We start from the raw sequence: 21,169 nt of genomic DNA on the forward strand, positions 1-21,169 counted from the left end.
TATTACTTGGAAGTTAAACATTTTGGTCATTTTTTGCCACTTTTTCCTCTAATAAAATACTTAATATCTGACCTACAACAATAATAATTCTTTCAGCATGTGCACAGCAACATTAGAAAGGAACCCTGAAAGTTTCAATCCTCTGTATCTCACACAACCTGAGAAAATGTTCCTTATGTATAAAAAAAAAATACTTTCAGGAAATGGACTTTAAAGTCACAGCTTTAGTGCATGCCTACTCCATAGCTTGGATTATCTGTATGCTCTTCCATTTCATCTTCTTGCTTTCCCTTACTAGCTCTCCTTACTTGTCTGGCCTTCAGATGCAAGTTTTTAACAACAATTTCAGCATATCTCAGTCTTTCCAAGTCAAGTCGCAGCATGACGTCACGAATATGAGAGCCAACGCTCAGCCCCAATCTTTGCAGCACTTGACATTTTGTGATATTTCCCTGGTTAAATGATGCCACATCATGATATACACCAAATTTAATTATACTTATTGACACAAACACAGTTTTTTTTGCAAAGGCTCCATATAATGCTATTTATACATTCATTAGAATATTGTGTGCGACCATGGAAACATTTTTTCAAAAGGTTAATGTCTGACAGATCCCTGAAAATAGATCGTATTTCCTCCATAATAGCATGTGGCAGGCTGTGAGGATGACTGTAAGTTTCTCCAGTCTCTATTCCTCTGTTGAACTTACATCAGATCTCTTCTCCCCGTTGACACAGTCCATGCTGGAGCTTGTCATCAGTTGATGACATGTGACAGAACATTAGTGGTAGAAGGACTAGTTATTAAACGGTCAGCAACAAAGTTCACTCCAACTCTGGACTTCTTTGTCGAATGAAAACGCTTTTTGAACACTCTAGTATTAACACGAGGCATACTGGATCATCTATATACAGTAAGAACACCGAAGTAAACAGAAACACATGTCATGTAATTACATCAACCATAAAAAATCAAACAAATGATTCAACACCCAAATCCATGACATTGCTGCCGAAAGTGAAATTCCACAGCAATATATTTCCCTCATCTACTTAAATCTACCACTCTATTGGCATATATCAAAAATACTGCTTCCATCAGTCTAAATGTCAAATTACCTGTCTTGCGGGAGCTTGGAGCCTATACATCATATTACAAAATAATTAATTAAAAATACTTCCAGCAGGAGGATTATCATAATTTATACATCATTGGAAAGGGAAATGGTCACAGATACAAAATCCAAAATAATAAAATAAAAAGTTATTTTTAATTTTTTTCGTTCCGTGTCCCCTTAAAGTACATAGCAGATTTTATTGTATCACCTCGTGTGTGTTGGAAAGTGTTAAAGGAGTTGGGGAAGCTAGTCAGAGTAGTTCTGATTTCGTTATCTGTTGAACACCTGTTGTATTAGGGTGACAGAGCCGACTCTGGGGAGAAGGCAGACAGTCGCAGCCGACTGCGGAACGAAGGAGGTTTGCTGTACAAGTTATAACGAGGAAAGCGTGATTTGTGTTGTCATTTAATAACTTGTGAAAAGGCAGTGTTTGTAAGATTGATATGTTTGAGAAGATGATGTTCTTTGTACCAATGTGCGGCTAAACACGAGGTCAGCTGGCGAAAATGTAGCCAGAATACTGGAGGTGACGTCAATGCAGGTCTGTCTATATTTTGTATTATGTTGTAGTTAGATAATTGTTTGTCCCAACCAATTTTTCAAGACGAGTGTCGGGTTGATATTTGTAATTATCAGGCGAAAAGTGTTATAATTTTGGTCAGCGTGTGAAAATTTTAGTTTGTAAAATTTCACGTCAAGAAACTGTAAAATGCGACGTTTAAATCTGGTGTTAATGTTCTATGAGATATTGTCCAAAGTGAGGAAAATTAGGAAAGCGATAATGGTAAAGTAGTGGTGGCGAATGTTTTAAATTTCAAGTATCATTTGAATTCAGAAGTTTTGTCGAAATTAATAATAATAATAATAATAATAATAATAATAATAATAATAATAATAATAATGTCTACCGCGGGATAAAAATTTTCTTATGTTAAAAGTGCATTTAACAATATGTTTTACAAGGATCGCAGGCATTTAGAAAATTCCAGTGAAATTTGACAGAGTTATGTTTTATTCATGGGAAGAAAAATTTTGTGACATCGTGTATGTCGATGATACGGTAAAATCGCGGTGTGTTCTTGTATTCTCGAGGTCCGAAAGTTGTAGTAACAGTAAAATAAAGAGGTGTATTTTACAATGGGTATTGTTTTCACCAGAGGATTGAAATGTGAAAAGGGTCTTGGAAATATAAGAAAAATAGATTGAGAGCGAAGAATTTATATATGTGGAGATGAGAGAGAAGAAATACCGCTGGGATAAGGAGAGGAGAATGAGTTTTGAGACAGGCTATATTTGTCGAGGAAGGATTTGTGGGACAGGCTGTATTGTGGCAGGCTGTAGTGTATTCCGCTAACAATCCGAAAATTGAGACGACTACTGTGTGAGACACCGTAGATTTCTAGTAAGATCCCAAGTGAGAAACGATTCTAGTAAAGATTAAAAATCTTGGTAGTATGAATATTAAGATAATGTGACCTCAAGGATAAAAGAGCATTTAGAATACACGGATGGTATTTATTGACCGTGTAAATTTATTGAATTTCGTTTCACTGGATAGTCATAGATATAAATATTTGAAATTGACGGTAGGCGATTTGAGGGTTTCCAATGCGGTAGTGATGATTATTATTTTCGGACAATATCCACTAAATGGTAGACGGGTGTTGGGAATTATTATATTCCTCCCTAAAACTTCATTGCGTATGCTGAGATCGTGTTTGAGTTGGGGGATTGTTCGTCACGTATATTTATTTTTCGAGTTCACTTTTTGTAACGAGATAGAGACTTACTGCATTTTCCGACTTGCATTCGTTTAATAGTAAGAGACGTTGTTGCGTGTGTGTTATTAGTCTGACCGGGTTATTATTGAAATGTCAGAGTTTGTTTGAAATTACTAGTTCGCCTGATAAGCCAGTGGAAGCATAATACGACCCATTTTCCGCCCGACAATAGATTTAGGACGTCACATGTTATCCTAGGAGTATACTGATGATGAGACGTCCTAGTTCACGCTCGACGATAGAATTAAGAAGGTATCGTGTACATAGAGATTAGTGTTACGATGTGCAGATTTTAAGTGAGCCCGACGATAAGTCTGGAATGTCAGCTGTACATACTCAAGTCTCAGATTAGATGTTTTTTTTTTGCGAAGTGACCTGGGAGAAGGTAGCATCTACAGTAAAATATGAAATATGAAGAGGGTTAGATCGGTAATAATGAGGCCAATTTGTGCGCAGCTCCAACAGCTGGAAGGTGCTCCCTAAGATATGGGACCGTTATCGGGAAATGAGGGTTGCCCAACATTTGGATGTCGACCTAAGGGTGATTAAATATTTTACTCTAATTCTCCATGCGTGTTGAGTTTAAATGACTTTGATATTTTATTTTATTTTACGGACTTAATTGTTTTGTCGTTCTGACGTCCGTTTAGTTTTGATAGTGTGCATATTGACACTCAATGTATTAGTGTGAGACTTGAGCTGCGAATGTGGTTTCGATTCGTCAGCCGGTAATATTATTTTTATTTTCAATCTTTGTCGTTCTTTCATTTATATACGTAGTTGAGTTCGATTAAGTGCTAACTTTGTAGGTAGGGTGTTGGGACAAACAATAAGTAGATGGATCTGTAATGGTAGTCATTGTTTGAGAAAGGAAAGAATTCCTTAAGTTTGTTGTATTTTTCAATGTGGACTGTAATTTTATTAAGCGTAATATAACCATTTCTAACCTGAAAATCGGTTTGATAATAATACTTTTCAAGTGATTTATCACTTTGTTAATTAACTTCAGTGTTTGGCATTTCTTCTAAATGCGTGATGAATAAGTGTTTCCTGCATTTCGCAGTTTTGTTCCTTCAGAACGATGTTACGTAAGATCCTCGCTGATCATGTTGTTGTTGGTTCCTTCTGAACAGCTGTTTGGGTGATGCACATTTAGCATCGGGATTATTTTATCACTTAAGGGTGTCATGAATGACAAATATATGGTGGAATTTTATTTCAATTGTGAATGATGCTGTTACTCGTAGTGAACACCATGCTTTCCCATAATGTTTCGTAACCTATTCAAAGCAATTGGTTCGATTAAGGGTCCATTCGGCGGGTGTTCCGTATCCGCAAGGGTATTCGAATGGTGGATAACCTTAATTGAGAGGAAATCAGGCGTTCTACTTGTTGAAAGTCAGATTTTTCCACGGATCGTGTGGGTTAATTCTCAGTTCTCGTTTGGAGTAATAGGTGCCCGGTTTTCAGGTCTTTCCTTTTTCAGTTTCTCAGTTTCGCTGTCCACTAATTTATTACTTTCTCCGAAGCAACTCTTCGATATTGTAAGAAATAAAGCAACGCTATGAAATGTGACTGCGTTTGAAACATTCAATAATAAATGATTTATAATTTTTTTATTTTAAGGATTTATATTAAAATAACAATGTTGTCGTGCCATTTCGATTTTAATAAAAGTTAGTAAGCACATTTTTGCTCCTCATTTCAAGTAGTTAGGCTCTCTTCTGAACCCCATCGTTTGGTTAAGATCGTGACCGAATTTCTTCCCGCAACGACCCATGATTTAAGAGTTCAATATTGCTCTGCTGTAGCAGCCATGGCCGACCAACGATGGAATGGTAAGTTTAAGGGTTCAGTATTACCAATCTGACATTCAGTTCTGCTAAATTCCTTACCTACTGACATCAATTTAGTCTTCGAAAGGCTAATTTTCACACCATACTCATTGCACCTATTTTCAAGTTCCAAGAAATTAGACTGCAGGCTTTCGGCATAATCTGCCATTAAGACCAAGTCGTCAGCATAGATCATACTGCAAACTACATTTCTCCCTAACTGAATCTCCCCCTGCCACTTTATACCTTCCAGCAGATGATCCACGTAAACTACGAACAGCAATGGTGAAAGAATACAGCCTTGTCCAACCCTGTAAGTACCCTGAACAATGAACTCATTCTACCATCAATTCTCACTGCAGCCCAATTGTCAACATAAATGCCTTCGATTGATTTCATTAATTTACACTTAATTCCATATGTTCCCAGTATGATGTACATCTTTACCCTCGGTACCCTATCATATGCTTTCTCTAGATCTACGAAACATAAACACAACTGTCTATTCCTCTCGTAACTTTTTTCAGTTACCTGGCGCATACTGAAAATTTGATCCTGAGAGCCTCTCTGTGATCTGAAACCACACTGATTTTCATCCAACTTCCTCTCAACCAATGATTCCACCCTCCCTTCCAACATGCCAGTGAATACTTTGTCTAGTATAATAATCAATGAGATACATCGATATTTGTTGCAATATTTCCTGTTCCCTTGCTTATAGATAGGTGCAATTACTGCATTTCTCCAATCTGAAGGTACCTTACCAACACTCTATGCTAGTCTTACTACTCTATGAAGCCATTTCATTCCTGTCTTCCCACTATACTTCACCACTTCAGGCCTAATTTCATCTATTCCCGCTGCTTTATGACAATGGAGTTTATTTACCATCTTTTCCACTTCCTCAAGCATAATTTCACCAACATGATTTTACTCCTCCCCATGAGCTTCGTTGTTCACGAAACCACCAGGAAGATTTCCTTTCACGTTGAGAATATTTTCAAAATGTTCCCTCCACCTGTCCAGTGATTTCCCTGGGATCTATTATGAGTTAATCTGCATAACCCAAAACACTTCTCATTTCCTTATTCCTTCCCTTCCTAAGATTCTTTATTACTGTCCAGAAAGGTTGACCTACTGCTTGAACTAGCCTTTCCAGGTTATTACCAAAATCTTCACAAAACTTATTTTTGTATTCAAAAACAATTTGTTTTGCTCTGTTTCTTTCATCTACGTATAATTCCCTATCTGCATCGGCCCTTGTTTGGTGCTATTTCTGATAAGCCTTATTTTTACGTGTACAAGTTGCTCTCACTTCATCAGTCCACCAGTTTGTTCGCTCTTCCCAAACATTACGGACTGTTTTCCTAGGCATTCCCTTTCTGTTTCTACTACAGCATCCTTGTATACCACCCATTCTCTTTCTATATCCTGAACCTGCTTACTGTCCAATGTTCGAAACTTCTCCCTACTCATACCCATGTACTTCTGTCTAATTTCCACGTCCTGGAGATTTTTCACCCTTATTAGTTTGCAGAAAGATTTCACTTTCTCTATTCTAGGCCTACAGATAATTAGTTCCTTACAGATCAGAAAGTGCTCTGTATCATCGAAAAATCCCCGGAAAGTCGTAGATTCCTAACAAACTTCCTGAATTCGAAGTCGGTTAAGATATAGTATGTTATGGTTACGGTACCCCTACCGTCCCATGTGTAGCAGGGAATAGCCTTATGCTTGAAGAATGTATTCGCAACTGCTAAACCCATACTAGCACAGAAGTCCAGCAAATGCTTCGCATTCCCATTAGATTCTGTATCTTCCCCACATTTAACAATCACCCTTTTGTATCCTTCAGTTCTATTTCCAACTCTCGCATTGAAATCTCCTATTAGCACTATCCTATCCTTGCTGTCTACCCTGACTAAGATGCCATTCAATGCTTCATAAAACTTGTCAAATTCATCCTCATCTGCACCCTCACATGGGGAATACACTGAGACAATTCTCGACCTAATTCCTCCAACTGCCAAATCTAAGCACACCATTCGCTGACTTACGTGCCTAATAGAAACTATGTTGCGTTCAATAGTGTACCTGTTGAACAGCCCTACCCCTTACTCTGCCCTTGCCTTTTTAACATCTGTCAAGTACACTTTATTATCTCCTATCTTTTCTTCGTTATCTGCCCTTGCCCAAATATCGCTTATCCTAGCACATCCAGATATATTTTCTTTGCTGACTCAGCAAGTTCTGCTTTCTTTCTTCTATAAGCCCCATTAATATTGATAGCTCCCCATCTAATTCCATTTCGTTCGCGAAGTAGTCCCTCGCCTGTCAAATAGGAGTGGGACTCCGTTACTCCCATAGGTCCGAGGCTTGCTTAAAATGTTCTGAGCTCGGTAAATTCATGAATCAGGATGCTACCCTACTTACATCTAGTCCAAGCGAGGATCTCTCCCTTGACCACAGCAAATGCTATCCCGAATCTCAGGACCACTTACTAGGCCACTCAGCCATTCCTCACGGTTCACGAACTAGGACGTGTCTACAGTAACCCGCACTATGAATAACTGTAGGTTTTAATATGATGGAAATATATTCTATATATATATTTCAGTGAGTTACATGAGGCTGAGCGGCTTGCGTTTCATTTATCAAAATCATGCACTGGAACAGAAACGAGGTCAACCTGTGAGAATTTACTATGTATAGAATACTATAGGAATTGTACACACAAAGTATTCTAGATTTAATTAATTTAATGGGATTCAGCTAGAGAACCGACGCTCTAGTACAACCTTTCCTCTCTAATTGTTGTCGTCGATCTACGAGAGTATAATTCATGCCTTTTTCTTACATTTATATTGTCATAATATAGTAGTCTGTACACTGAAATTATGAGTGAATTTGCTTCGACGGAGGAAGCACTATCCTAGACATTGATTATCGCAGGATTATAGCATTATATTTAGGACAGACACCCGAATCCGAAGTCACCGACAACTCGAAACGTGCCTACAAAAACTGATAACGCAAAATTACCATAGATGTGAGGATTGATACTATATAAATTTAATTCCTTGATAATTAATTTATTCAGTTACCGCTGATCTGAATTGAGGGCTCTCACCCAGGTGACAGATTTCTTATAAATTATTTACCTAGTCTTTTGTTGTATTCGAAGATGTTGGAAATTTTTTGAACATCTCCCCTTGTATATTCTTTCAATCCCTAATTCCTTTTCCAATAAGTAAGTATTTGACCCAATTTTCCTTTCGAATTCCAACTTGATCTTCACATTATCAACTTTCCTACTTTTAAAAACTCCTTCCACTCTTATTCGTTTACTAATGTCATTCCATATCATCTCTCGACTGACAGCTTGGAGTAATATATTACATAGTCTAGCATCTCGTCTCCTTATCCCAAGGCCTCCCAGCCCAAAGATTTCAACATTTTCTAACACTACTAGTCTGTTGAAAATCAAACAGAACACGTAATACTTCAAATACGGTTTGAATTAATAACTGGAACAGGTAGACTAACAGGGAAGAACAACTAAGAAATGTGACGAGAAGATACATAACTAGTTTACAACCTTGTTGGTTTACGAAGAAAAATCAATAGAATTATCATAACATCTTAACGTAAATGATAGGTCAAAGAAGAGTTAAAATATTTCGAATAATGAAGGTATAGGATAAGTAAGAGGAGGACCAAAGAGAGACGAACAAGTACAAAATACTGAAGAGAGGCTTCATAAGCCTAATATCGTCGGGATCGGAAGAGACTTAAGATTGACTACAAAGTCAAATGTGAAAGATGTAGGAAATAGCACGACATATATATCTAGAATCAGTTTCAAATTCACCTGAGTTTCCGTAATCAGCATTCCACGCACAGGAGTTGTGAGACCTTAGGACACCGGGCGAGTTGGCCGTGCGCTTAGGAGCGCGCATCTGTGAGCTCGCATCCGTGAGAGAGTGGGTTCGAATCCCACTGTCGGCAGCCCTGAAGATGCTTTTCCGTGATTTCACATTTTCACACCAGGCAAATTCTGGGGCTGTACCTTAATTAAGGCCACGGCAGCTTCCTTCCCATTCCTAGGCCTTTCCCGTCCCATCGTCGCCATAAGACCTATCTGTGTCGATGCGACGAAAAGCAAAATAGCAACAAAAATGATCTTAAGACAGAGTTAATTTCGTATATGTGAAGTGTTTTGTTTAGTCTATGGATATTTTCGGAATAAAACCACTGGAAAATGATTCCATTACAAAAATCCTTCCACTACTTTTTTATTTTCAGACGAAGAAAACAGTGAATTATAGAGGTATACTGTATGAGTTTATAATTCAATGCATTAAATATTAATCAATCTAATTATGATAGTGAAAATCGTAACAAATTCCGTTCTATGGGTCTAGAAATTAGGCCGCACAAACACTTACCAGGGAGTTTATTTTAAATTACGGGTAGATTATGACAGTAATTGACCAAAAGAGTTGGCCGATCGTTTATAGAGATGCGTAGCTGTGAGCTAGTGTTCGGGATATGATGGGTTCGAATCCCACCGTCGGCAGCCCTGAAGCTGGTTTCCTTGGTTTCCCATATCTATTCAAGGCATTAATTAATGCCACGATCGCTGCATCGCTGAAAATCTTCGATGTGATAGTGCGACGTTAGACCATTACAAAACAAGAAAGAAAACAGTAATAGAATTTGACAGTAGAACTGAAACGGTTATAACACGTAAATCATTCATGTGAATTACATACTCTAAAGGGCATTTTATGTTAACAAGATACTTGAGTTTAATAAGTTATTTTGATTTTGATAACGATTACGTTATTGTCCTTGGTGGGTGAGTTGGGGGAAGGGGGATAGCGCAAAAGCTTAGCAGCTGGCTGTGCAACCGGTAGGATCAGGCTCGAATAGCGGCCGATCACGACTTTTAATTTTCAACTGAAATGTCACGTGGCATCAGTAACGGTATCAGCCTTAAATACTAGGCCAAAATGAGAATGATCCTGCGTGGCTCCAGCTACCCAGGATTTCATGGGGTAAGCTGAAGAAACATTTTACGTGATTTTCTTAAATACATGTATTCCAATCAGTCAATCACCATTGATACGCATTTAGAGCAATCGCCCATGTGGAAGATTTCCTATCTGTTTTTACCTAATCTTTTCTTAAATAATTGCAAAGAATTAGGAAATTTATTTAACATCTTTTTTGGTAAATTATTCCATTCGCTAACTCTCCTACCTATAAACGAATATTTGCCCCACTGTGTCTTTTCGAATTGCAACTTTATCATGATGTGATCTTTTCTACTTTCAAGAACTCCACTCAAAATTATTCGTCTACTAACCATTCCACGCCATATCTCCACTGACAGCTCGGAACATACCACCTCGTCTCCTTTCTCCCAAGTCTTCCCAGTCTAATTTGCAACAGCTTTGTAACGCTACTATTTTGTCAGAAATCATCCAGATAAAATCAAGCTGCTTTTCTTTAGATTTTTTCCAGTTCTTGAATCAAGTATTCTTGGTGAGTGTCCCATACACTAGAACCATACTCTATTTGGGGTCTTAAGAGAAACGTACATGCCCTATCCTTTACATCCTTACTACAACCCCTAAATACCCTTATAACCATGTGGAGAGATCTGCCTCTTTCGTTTACAACCCCATTTATGTGCTTACCCCACTGAAGATATTTCCTTATATTAACACCTTAGGACTTACAGTGATCCCCAAGGCAACTTTCACTCCAGCGACGCAGTAATTAAAACTGAGAGGACTTTTCATATTAATGAAATTTATAACCTGACTTTTAACCTCATTTATCATTATACCATTGCCTGCTGTCCATCTCACATTTTCCAGGTATTTTTGCAGTTGCTCACAATATTATAACTTATTTATTACTCTATAGGCTACAGAATAACATCATCCGCAAAAAGCCTTCCCTCCAAACTTAAGGTTGACTTTTTACTGCACACTAACATAAAAAATATAAAAAAGGTTTATCGAGGGCCATAGTTTACACGGAGGTATTTCGTGGGGAACTATTGACTAATTTGTACTGATAATATTTCGACGGAAACTTCGGGCCGATTGTTGATAATTTATACATCACAGCACAAGAAAAAGTTAGGATGAGCGTTCTTTGTGATTTTCTTCATTAAAAGTCACCATTTCTTGGAATCGCTTTGTCACCAGTTAACGTTTTATACATCTAGAACAATATCCTAGACAATAGTGGAAAATATGTTCGGTGATTGTTGATATTTCTCCACACAAGCAGACAGACACCTACCAGATACTTTATTTAAAATACATATAAACTACAGCAGCAATTGAGCATGACAGTGAGACTTCATAATAATGAGCTCCTTAGTTCAGAGTACATAAACTAACAACGAGGGAAGAGAATATACGCAGCTCAAGGACTACAAAGAGAGTGAAAAGGATATTTACCAGACGTTAACGAGGGCAACATATTCGCTTTCTTGAACGAAGATAATAATTTAGAGGTATGTGAACACAAAATAGATTCCAGAGAATCACTGAACGGGTGGAGGAATATTTAGGGAATCTTCTCAACGTAAAAGGAAATCTTCCTGTTGACGTCGCCAACAATCAAGCTCAGAGCGAGGCGACGATGGGACAGGAAAGGGCTAGGAGTGGGAAGAAAGCGGCCGTGGCCTTAATTAAGGTACAGCCCCAGCATTTGCCTGGTGTGAAAATGGGAAACTACGGAAAACCATTTTCAGGGCTGCCATCAGTGGGGTTCGAACCTACTATCTCCCGAATACTGGATACTGGCTGCACTTAATCGACCGCAGCTATCGAGCTCGGTCGTAGATCAGTATACCAGGCAAAGTATTCAGTGTTTTCTTGGAAAGGAGGGTGCGATCAGCGGTTGAGAATAATTTGGATGAAAACCAGTGTGGTTTCATACGACAAAGTAGCTGTCAGGATCAGGTTTTCAGTATCCACCAGTTAACTGAAAAATGCTACGAGAGGAACAAAGAGTTATGTTTATAAGAGCATTTAAGCTCTTTTTAAAGATAAGGTGCATAGAATTAAACGAGGCCACAAAACTAGTTACAAACAGATGATTATGGCAGAGTTTATTATTATTCAAAGAGGCTTTCAGATAGAACGCTGAAAGGCATAACGGTCTATAATGAAATGAAATGGCGTACGGCTTTTAGTGGCGGGAGTGTCCGACGACAGGCGACCTGCACGTAGGCGACCTGCACGTCGTGGTGAGAATGAAGTGATGATAGAGACGACACATACACCCAGCCCCCATGCCAGCGAAATTAAGCAATGATGGTTAAAATTCCTGACCCTGTCAGGAATCGAACCCGGAACCCCAGTGACCAAAGGCCAGCAAGCTAACCATTTAGCCATGGAGCCGGACACGGTCTATAATGAAGATATATGTATGTAGATGTGATATCTACCGCAAACTTTCACAGTATCCATCTGCTCTCGCGGCTGACTTTCATACTGAGAGTTCAGACGGTTGCCATGATGTGAAGCTGTCAGTTTTATGTAATTCATGCGCTACTCCTCTTGAGGTAGCGTATTTCCTTAGGTGAAAAGTTTGGGTTGAAAGTGAGCCCTTTATTATCTTCCCAGACAAGTATTTCAAAGCAGCACGATATGAAAGCGGGAAAGTAAATGAGGAAATGAGAAGGGAATATCTGCGGAAGAAAAAAGAGCTACTCAAGGAACAGCGGCGTGCATATTCATTAATGCGACCGTGGATTCGGTGTAATTGCGCGCTTGGCGTCGTAAAGAAGATTGCTAGGTTCAAGACACGGTGGCATAATGCGCATACAAGAACAGAGGAGTAACGCATAAGAATTTCATCAAGTATGGAAGTTACTAAGTCATTGAAGATCGATCACAAGGAGAGATTAGAAAGCCCAGAGTATAAAACTGATTCCTTTAGAGTGTCTTGATAGTCTTAAATTTTTCACACATGAACATTTCTAGCAGTTCTATAAACAGGGATATCAACGTCGAACTGAAAACTCTATGAATAATGACGTTGTAATATATGAGATACCATGCTGGAGCTTATATTGACACCAAATAATATAGATAAACTCGTCCGTCACTCATGTTATCCTTCATTTTCTATTAGCCTTCAAACGAGTGTCGTATTCAGTTCTGCAATAGCACGACAATTTCCTGAACAATGGGCTGCAGCAAAAACATAATTTGTTTTCTCCGTAAGGTGAATGGAAGATACCTTATCTATGTGAACAGTAGACTCCCTTAAGGTGTTGCAAACACGAGAAATATCTCTTTATTAGAGGAGTGAAAGAGGAGGTTGGAAATAAAGGATTATGTATGTAAATTTTACAATCCCAATGAGGTATAGACTGAACATTAATGGGCAACAGTTCATAACAAAGGTTTTGTTACGTATAATTAGGTAAGTAACCTTCTGAGTGGCTCATTGTGTTGCAATTATAATTTACTCAAGCAGAAACGCCGTTGAAATGTAGTGTATAACAATGGAAAGATATCTTCTCTGCATTTCATCCTTCCAGTTTTGAATTGTTAAATTCCAGGGACGGTAGACTAGCATAATACATCTCATCTCAAAACATTGCCTTTACGACCACAAAATGATATTTTCGTTGTTTGGGGGTATTAGGTAGTGTTACAACTATTGTTGGCCGAGACGTTTCGATCATGCACCTTAGATCGTCTTCAGAGCAATAATAATGAAACCAATTAATCAATTAATGGTAACTGTCAGTAGATAGTAACTAGACTTGAAATAAAATCAACCGGTTAGACGTTCCCCTCCAGAGTCAAGAAGATGGATATAAAATTTTAACATGGAGGACAACCACGATCTACTGAGTACATAGCCATCCCATTTTTTTACATTTATTGGGGTGTTCATCAATTTCTATCGCCTCACGAATTATTCTAGGTGTAAAACGTCCCTCCTCGCAAATGAAAGAAGTCGCATCAAAAATGATGTGATGGTCATGACAGACGGCATGTTCTGCGACAGCAGACTGCTCTGGCTGGCAAAGACTTATGTATCTGGTTCCTTGACCCTCGTCTTTATCTTCCTATATGTTTGGCCAACATAAACAGATCCAGATGATTTTCTTGCTTTCTTTTCTTTTAACTTTTAAAATTTTGGTTTACGTTGCTCCGACGCAGATATGTCTTATGACGACATTGGGATAGTTGAGGGCTAGGAATGGGAAGGAAGCGACCATGGCCTTAATTAAGGTATAGCCCCAGCATTTTCCTGTGGTGAAAAGGGGAAACCACGGAAATCCATCTTCAGGTCTGCCTACAATGAGGGTTTGAAGTCACTATCTCCCGAATGCAAGCTGATAGCAACATGGCCCAAGCCACACGGCAATTTTCTTGGTGGATCCAGAGAATTAAAGAATCATAAAAATGCAAGCACATTTTCAGCCAGTAGGACTCTTAGCAGATCGCAAGCCTTTCTTGCTAGTGTTTTGATGATGATGATGATGCTTGTTATTTAAAGGAGCCTAACATCGAGGTCATCGGCCCCTAATGGTACGAAATGAAATAACAACAACAAATTCATCCATTGACCAAAATAAAATAAAAAATGTAATGAAGAATGAATGGATGGACATGAATCCAACAAAAAAACAAAAAAAACAAAAAAACAAGAAAACAGTGGATCAGACTCACGAAAAGATCGTAAATAATAGTATTACTGACCAAGGGACCACTCATAAAGCACAATGATGCTTGATGTCGAAAGGGGTGCAAAATCCACGTCTAAGGCCCCACAGAATGGTACATGTCACGAGTAAAGTAGAACCATGGTATTTGTCATGTCGGGGTACTCACGGTGTTCCACACAGGATGGTACTACTCACAAGTATTGTACTTCGTACAGGTAACGCAGACCTAGAGTGTTTCTCACACAATGGCACTACTCATAGCCAACGCAAACCGATGAGGTTCCTCACCTAGGTGTACTAACCACAGGGACTCGCACTATCTCGTGGTGTTCCTCACATAGTGGGTATTAATCAAAGGCAACGCAGACCCATGGTGTCGCTCATACAGTGGTACAACTCACAGGCAACGCCCAAACCCGCGGTGTTGCTCATATGGGTACGACGCACGGGTACTGGAAAATCCCAGGCCAGGCGCTTGGCTGCTACTAATCACAAACATATTTCGTACCGAATATAGTGGTACTACTCGCAAGTACAGGCAACCTATGGTGTTCCCCGCGTGATGGTACGAATCAAAAGTAGTTTCATGGTTCTAATTCAATCATCCCTTGGTCGCCCCTTTTAATCGCCTTTCACGACAGGCAGGGGATACCGTGGGTGTATTATTCGTCTGCGTCCCCCACCCACAGGGGGCAAAGAGAGAGAGAAAAGAAGAAGAAGGGATCCGTCACTTCGAAAGATGAAGTAACGGACGAAGAAAGGCAAGGGCCGCGAAGGGCGTGAAAATGAAAGACTCCCTAGGCCTCGAATGCTCTAATACCGTCGGGGTCGGAAAAGAACAAGAGTTGACCAATGGAGCTCGGACAGGATAGACGAAAGTGAGGAGCCTGGAACAAGTAAGTGGAAGCAATGCCAGGACTCGGCTAAGGCCCCCGTGGTCGCCAATCCACACTCCCAAGTTGAAAGCCCCTCGGGCCCCTTTCAGTCGCCTCTTACGACAGGCAGGGGATACCGTGGGTGTATTCTTCATCTGCGTCCCCCACCCACAGGGGGTACTAGTGCTTCAACGTCGTACTAACACATCGAAGGGTTTTCGGCGACGCAAAGATAGAAGGAGTCTAGAAATGAGAAGTGACCTCGGCCTTAATTAGGGTATAGATCCAGAATTTGCCTGTTGTAAAAACAGGAAACCACGGAAAACCATATTCAGTGATGCCGACGGTGACATCGGAAGCAATTGTCTATAATGACATTAGGCTTAAGGATGGTCTTGATTTCTGAGAATATTGTCAATCCTATCCGTAATAGATTGTACGTATGGCAAGAAGTCCAGACTCACAGGAGGAGAATCACGAGAATCTGTCTTTCGGCTTAGGATGTAGCATTTTATCAGTCTGTTTCATTGAATAGCCATTCCGCAGGAATGTTCTGGTTAGTAATTTAATATCACTGTTTAACTTATCCTCCTCAAAATCCTCCTTTTCTCGAGAGATAGAGTTGTTGAGCACAACACACTTTTAGCAAGGATGGTGGCGGCCGGTCCGATGATGATATTTATTCTCATGAGTGGGTTTACGATAAACCTAATGACCGCTAGTTCCACCAAAACATCGAAGAATGGCAAACATCCTCCACGCCCAGTTTCTATCGTAAATTTAATGTTTGGATGTAAGCTGATCAAGTGATACAAAAGTACGGATAATTCGTGTTCACCGTGGGTCCAGTCAACAAGAGTTTGCAAGATTGAAGACAACACTCTTCAAAATCCTGCAGATAGAAATTAGTGATGACTGGTGCCAACTGAAATATGTGGTGGTGAGGAAAAGGCAAAAACAGATTAACAATGCCATTAGGAAATATCTAACAGGGAGAGGTATCCATGATTGCAACCCTAGTGAATAGAGACAAAACAAGAAAAGTGACTTGAATATCATCAGGAGAGATGCGCATATTGGATAACCAATAAATATTTATTCGTTGTAGGAGGGATGTGGTATCTGATAACGTCAAACTTCCACTCTGAAGAAGGCTGAGGATGACTTTGAATAAAGTCTAAACATAAGTCCCTGATGCAATTATTTTCCGTAAAACCTACATCTAAAACTTACCATACCAATAAATTCCGACGAATTCCTTATGGTTGCTCCCTTATGTCTTAGAAAGTTATCCGAAGTATGTGGCCAGGTAGTATATAGAGGGAGCTATACTATCGACAGTAGGTCTAAGAGAAGATGGAGAGTGTGGAAGCCTTCTGTGGCAAACCATGATGCTATGACTACTTGAACCAAATTCCACTGATTGATTTGACCTAGTAAGGAAAAAGTTATGTGTATTTTCATTACGATTGTATTCTAATTTTAAATTGATCCTATGATGACATAATACAGAATTTTAAGTATGCCATTACGGAGATTTATCAAAATTCAACTTTTGAACAAAAGCTTTTTTTTAACATGTTGCTTTAAGCCGCACCGACGCAGACAGATCGTGTGATGACAATGAGATAGCGAAGGGCTAGGATTGGGGAGATAGCGACCGTCACCTTAATTAAGCTACAGCCCCAGCATTTGCCTGGTGTGAAAATGGGAAACTACGGAAAACCTCTTCAGGGCTGCCGAGAGTAGGGTTTGAACTGACTATCTCCCGAATGCAAGTTCACAGCTGCACGACCCTAACCGCATGGAAAACTCGCTCGGTTTGAACAAAAGCCAGGGGATCCGCAGGAACATGACTCTTCGGTCGTCAAAGGAGCTGTCAACTATCGTGATGACGTATTACGCCCCAGATATTGATCATTTTCACTAGGGTTATAACCTTGTGCTTGGCAATCACTGCAATGAATTAGGACACACGTATGGAGAGGCTCGAATTATCCGGGTTTATTTTAGATTGATTAATACCATCGATTAACATTGATAAGTAGTTTAATTTATTTTTAATCAAACACTAGTGTACTCGTTTTAATGATATAATTTCATTATGACATACCGGGGATCATATTGCATGAGATGTATATGGTAAACGCAGGCTGGCATTGGTGGTGGCGGCGGTGATTATTATTATTATTATTATTATTATTATTATTATTATTATTATTATTATTATTGCTAGTTGCTTTACGTCGCACCGACACCGAGAGGTCTTATGGCGACGATGGGACGGGGATGGGACAGGAGTGGGAAGGAAGCGGCCGTGGCCTTAATTAAGGTACAGCCCCAGCATTCGCCTGGTGTGAAAATGGGAAACCACGGAAAACCATTTTCAGGGCTGCCGACAGTGGGGTTCGAACCTACTATCTCCCGAATACTGGATACTGGCCGCAATTAAGCGACTGCAGCTCTCGAGCTCGGTAGATTATTATTTTTTTTTTAAGAGGAAGTACAACTAGACAACCATCCTCTATATAAGTATAATCAGAGAGAAAAAAATGGACGGGGTCGGAAAAGAACAAGAGTTGACTAAGGAAGGTGGGATAAGATAGATAAAAGTGAGGAGCCTGGCACAAGTCGACTCAGCTAACGGCCCCGTGGTCGCCAACCCACGCTCCAAAGTTCCGAGCTTATGGGGCTCCTTTTAGTCGCCTCCTACGACAGGAAGGTGATACCGTGTGTGTTATTCTACCTTCCCCACCTACAGGGGATATGCTGGCAGGAGAATCTGGTGGCATCGTAGTTACTTGCTCTTTTGACTGTGACTGATAATCATGTTGTACTGCCTGATTCAAACAACAGTTTAATTTTGTGTGGCTGTATCTAGTCTTGTGCAGCCCTTGTTAGATAGACCCTCACACAAGTTTGCTGTATACGGGATATTGCGTTTTATTATAGTGGAGGATGGTGTTGTGTGTGGCGTGTGATTTTCTGGGGTGTTGAGGACAGTACAAATACCCAGTTCCCCGAACCAGGGGATTTACTGTACAATTTTAAGATTAAAATCTCCGACCTGGCCGGGAACCGAACCCGGTGCCCTGTGAACAGAAGACGACTACGCTGACCATTCGGCTGAGGAACCGGACTCAAACAAAATTGATCACAAATTTAGTCTCTCTTTTCCAGGCGTTCGTAATCCTGACCAACTCCTACTCTATGTCGACTCGGCCGGTAGTAGGTTTGCAAAACCTAGATAGACTTGTATATTCCTGCATTCGCGCAACCCTATTATCTCTCTACCGTCTATCCTCATCCTTGAAAATTATCTTCAAATACGTTATAATTTCTTTTTCCCGGAATTACTGCCGCTTTCAGAAACACATACTCAGTAAAAGTCGTAAATTATAATTGTTACAGAAAAATATAAATCCACAGCCTGTTTCCAGTCATTCGACCGGGTCAGGAATAGAGTGAATGAAGCCTCCATCTAGCGGCCAGTCGCACTCCCCTGAGGCAATCAATAATGACAGAAGATGGAATGAAATGGTATTAGAGAGTGTTGCTGGAATGAAAGGCGACAGGGAAGAGCTGAGTACCGGAGAAAAATCTGTCCCGCCTGTGCTTTGTGCAGTACAAATCTCACATAGAGTGACCGAGATTTTAACAATGGAACTCAACAGTTATAGTCCGGCACGCTGCTGCCTGAGCCACGGAGGCTCCATTGTTGCAGAAGTGTGCTGAAATTAAATACTTATTTTGTGCATGCATACTGGGCACTAAACGGGGATATCCATATTTTGACGAAGTAATGCCCTTGTAGTTATTCAGACGGAAAAAGAACAAATTATCTTCCTGGGCCTCAGATGAAATTGAAACCCATCTTTGGTGACATTAGTGTTTAGAGAGTGCTAGGACTAAAACGTACTTTTTACTTTGATTTCACACAGTATTATCCGTGACTTTAACAATGTGAAAGTGACTGAGGTATGAGCAGCTCTTGAATTTCCCCTTCTCATATTCAACCAGTCGTTATTATTATTATTATTATTATTATTATTATTATTATTATTATTGCTATTTGCTTTATGTCGCGGCGACACAGATAGGTCTTATGGCGACGATGGGATAGGAAAGGCCTAGGAATTGGAAGGAAGTGGCCGTGGCCTTAATTAAGGTACAGCCCCGGCATTTGCCCTGTGTGATAATGGGAAACCACGGAAAACCATTTTCAGGGCTGCCGACAGTGGGGCTCGAACCCACTATCTCCCTACTACTGGATACTGGCCGCACTTAAGCGACTAGTCCTTATTATGCATGATATGAATGTGTCTCCGCCTGTTGCCATTTCTTGATGGATGCAGTATTTTTGTATCCGTCTCTTGGCACAGGCCAGAGCAAAGTGTAGCTTCCACCGAAGTCCCAGTCTCATCCATGGCTGTGACAATATGGAAGCTGCTTGGGTATGGGTGGTGCTGAGTAATGACATTTGGGGCACAACTAGTGTCTGAGTGTTATGAAAGGTGTTGCTCATAGGATCAGTCGTGCTGCAGTGGAACCTTCTGGTCCAGTGAGGAAAGCAATGGAAAATTACCTCACTCCTCATCTTGCCTAGTAGCCTCATTTGGGCTCTGCCATTGGTTTTTGCAGTTTCCCTATAACTGCATAGCCTTTGCTGGTGCTATTTGAGGATCCAACCAGCATCTGGGCTGATGGCCTAACAGACAGACATATGAGTGTGTCACTCACAGGGTGGATTGGCATGAACATTTCAGTAGAGTCTGCAAGCTATATCCAAAAGCACCTTCAGGCTCAGCGAAGAAAGCAACATAGAAATTTTCTCACTGTTCATTTATTCAGTACGCTTCACCAATGATGCTTAGACTGTCTTGAAATCTGATCAGTTGATTGTGGTGCTTCTGGGGACCAAGACTGCCTTCGTGTTGGGAACTCAACATACAAACAGACCTCAGATAATACGTGATTTCGAGCAGCAATTTGGTATTTTGGCTGTATTTAATAGAATTGAGGGACCATGTGCTGAATCAGAGCAAATTTCAGGTGAAATTTATTTCATAATATTAATTTGTACTTGTTACCTTAAATGGCCCTTGATCTCGTCATTAGTTGGAACCTAGTAAGCTAATGATTATCCATGTGTAAAAACGAGATGATGGACGAACTACATTTATGGAATGTGAGAGATAACTATCGTACAGTGATGACCGTAACGAAGATGATCTGTATGGACTGGAACTAGGACTAAAAATGAAGTGGCACAAGAGAAAGGGTACGTATAAATGAAAGGCAATCCAGGAATGCCAAACGTAATACCATACGGGTAGGAGAGAGCAACAGAAACGGCGGGAAAGAGGATCCTGCCTCATATTCAAGGCTTGTTCAATTAAGGGACTCGTGGTCGTCAACTAACGTTTCCAAGTTGTAGTCCGGCTCCTTGGCTGAATGGTTAGCGTGCTGACCTTTGGTCACAGGGGTCCCGGGTTCGATTCCCGGCAGGGTCGGGAATTTTAACATCATTGGTTAATTTTGCTGGCACGGGGGCTGGGTGCATGTGTCGTCTTCATCACCATTTCATCCTCATCACGACGCGCAGGTCACCTCCGGGTGCAAATCAAAAGACCTGCACCTGACGAGCCGAACATGTCCTCGGACACACCCGGCACTAAAAGCCATACGCCATTTCCTTTCCAAGTTGTAATCCGGTGGTGGAGAGCGGGAGAAGTTGCTTACTAGTAGTTGTTTAGAGTAAAACAAATACATCGCCAGACATTTCAGTGTAGAGGGCTATTACAGTCAATTCGGAAAAAAATTCAGAAGAAAAAAAAGT

The sequence above is a fragment of the Anabrus simplex genome, chromosome 1 (genome assembly GCF_040414725.1).
Source record: "Anabrus simplex isolate iqAnaSimp1 chromosome 1, ASM4041472v1, whole genome shotgun sequence".
In the NCBI taxonomy this organism is placed as follows: Eukaryota; Metazoa; Arthropoda; class Insecta; order Orthoptera; family Tettigoniidae; genus Anabrus; species Anabrus simplex.